Raw genomic sequence first — 2,837 nt, 5'->3', positions numbered from 1 at the left:
ATCAACATCATTAGCTTCCTCACTAATTGGTGTAGGTGTCATAGAAACCGGTTTCTGTGATGAACTACTTTCCAATAAGGGAGCAGGTACAGTTACTTCATCAAGTTCTACTTTCCTCCCACTCACTCCTTTCGAGAGAAACTCCTTCCCTAGAAAGGATCCATTTTTAGCAACAACTGTCTTGCCTTCAGATCTATGATAGAAGGTGTACCCAACAGTTTCCTTTGGGTATCCTATGAAGACACATTTCTCCGATTTGGGTTTGAGCTTATCAGGTTGAAGTTTTTTCACATAAGTATCGCAGCCCCAAACTTTAAGAAACGACAACTTTGGTTTCTTGCCAAACCACAGTTCATAAGGCGTCGTCTCAACGGATTTCGATGGTGCCCTATTTAACGTGAATGCAGCCGTCTCTAAAGCATAACCCCAAAACGATAGCGGTAAATTAGTAAGAGACATCATAGATCGCACCATGTCTAGTAAACTACGATTACGACGTTCGGACACACCATTTCTCTGTGGTGTTCCGGGTGGCGTGAGTTCGAAACTATTCCGCATTGTTTCAAATGTAGACCAAACTCGTAACTCAAATATTCTCCTCCACGATCAGATTGTAGAAATTTTATTTTCTTGTTACGATGATTTTTCACTTCACTCTGAAATTCTTTGAACTTTTCAAATGTTTCAGACTTATGTTTCATTAAGTAGATATACCCATATCTTCTCAAATCATCTGTGAAGGTGAGAAAATAACGATACCTGCCGCGAGCCTCAATATTCATCGGTCCGCATACATCTGTATGTATGATCTCCAACAAATCTGTTGCTCGCTCCATTGTTCCGGAGAACGGCGTTTTAGTCATCTTGCCCATGAGGCATGGTTCGCAAGTACCAAGTGATTCCAAAATTCCATCAGTATGGAGTTTCTTCATGCGCTTTACACCAATATGACCTAAACGGCAGTGCCACAAATAAGTTGCACTATCATTATCAACTCTGCATCTTTTGGCTTCAATATTATGAATATGTGTATCACTACTATCGGGATTTAATAAAAATAGACCACTCTTCAAGGGTGCATGACCATAAAAGATATTACTCATATAAATAGAACAACCATTATTTTCTGATTTAAATGAATAACCGTCTCGCATCAAACAAGATCCAGATATAATGTTCATGCTTAACGCTGGCACCAAATAACAATTATTCAGGTCTAAAACTAATCCCGAAGGTAGATGTAGAGGTAGCGTGCCGACCGCGATCACATCGACTTTAGAGCCATTTCCCACGCGCATCGTCACCTCGTCCTTAGACAATCTTCGCTTAATCCGTAGTCCCTGTTTCGAGTTGCAAATATTAGCAACAGAACCAGTATCAAATACTCAGGTGCTACTGCGAGCATTAGTAAGGTACACATCAATAACATGTATATCACATATACCTTTGTTCACCTTGCCATCCTTCTTATCCGCCAAATACTTGGGGCAGTTCCGCTTCTAGTGACCAGTCTATTTGCAGTAGAAGCACTCAGTCTCAGGCTTAGGTCCAGACTTGGGTTTCTTCTCCTGAGCAGCAACTTTTTTGCCGTTCTTCTTGAAGTTCCCCTTCTTCTTCCCTTTACCCTTATTCTTGGAACTGGTGGTCTTGTTGACCATCAACACTTGATGCTCCTTCTTGATTTCTACCTCCGCAGCCTTTAGCATTGCGAAGAGCTCGGGAATTGTCTTATCCATCCCTTGCATATTATAGTTCATCACGAAGCTCTTGTAGCTTGGTGGCAGTGATTGAAGAATTCTGTCAATGATACTATCATCCGGGAGATTAACTCCCAGTTGAATCAAGTGATTGTTATACCCAGACATTTTGAGTATATGTTCACTGACAGAACTATTCTCCTCCATTTTGCAGCTGTAGAACTTATTGGAGACTTCATATCTCTCAATCCGGGCATTTGCTTGAAATATTAACTTCAACTCCTGGAACATCTCACATGCTTGATGACCCACAAGTATAGGGGATCTATCGTAGTCCTTTCGATAAGTAAGAGTGTCGAACCCAACGAGGAGCAGAAGGAAATGATAAGCGGTTTTCAGCAAGGTATTCTCTGCAAGCACTGAAATTATAGGTAACAGATAGTTTTGTGGTAAGATAATTTATAACGAGCAACAAGTAACAAAAGTAAATAAAGTGCAGCAAGGTGGCCCAATCCTTTTTGTAGCAAAGGACAAGCCTGGACAAACTCTTATATAGAGAAAAGCGCTCCCGAGGACACATGGGAATTATCGTCAAGCTAGTTTTCATCACGTTCATATGATTCGCGTTCGGTACTTTGATAATTTGATATGTGGGTGGGCCGGTGCTTGGGTGTTGCCCTTACTTGGGCAAACATCCCACTTATCATTAACTCCTATTGCAAGCATCCGCAACTACAAAATAAGTAATAAGGTAAACCTAACCATAACATGAAACATATGGATCCAAATCAGCCCCTTACGAAGCAACGCATAAACTAGGGTTTAAGCTTCTGTCACTCTAGCAACCCATCATCTACTTATTACTTCCCAATTCCTTCCTCGAGGCCCAAATAATGGTGAAGTGTCATGTAGTCGACGTTCACATAACACCACTAGAGGAGAGACAACATACATCTCATCAGAATATCGAACGAATACCAAATTCACATGACTACTAATAGCAAGACTTCTGCCATGTCCTCAGGAACAAACGTAACTACTCACAAAGCATATTCATGTTCATAATCAGAGGAGTATTAATATGCATATAGGATCTGAACATATGATCTTCCACCAAATAAACCAACTAGCATCAACTAC

Source organism: Aegilops tauschii, chromosome 5, assembly GCF_002575655.3.
Source record: "Aegilops tauschii subsp. strangulata cultivar AL8/78 chromosome 5, Aet v6.0, whole genome shotgun sequence".
In the NCBI taxonomy this organism is placed as follows: Eukaryota; Viridiplantae; Streptophyta; class Magnoliopsida; order Poales; family Poaceae; genus Aegilops; species Aegilops tauschii.
This window is presented reverse-complemented; position numbering follows the sequence as displayed.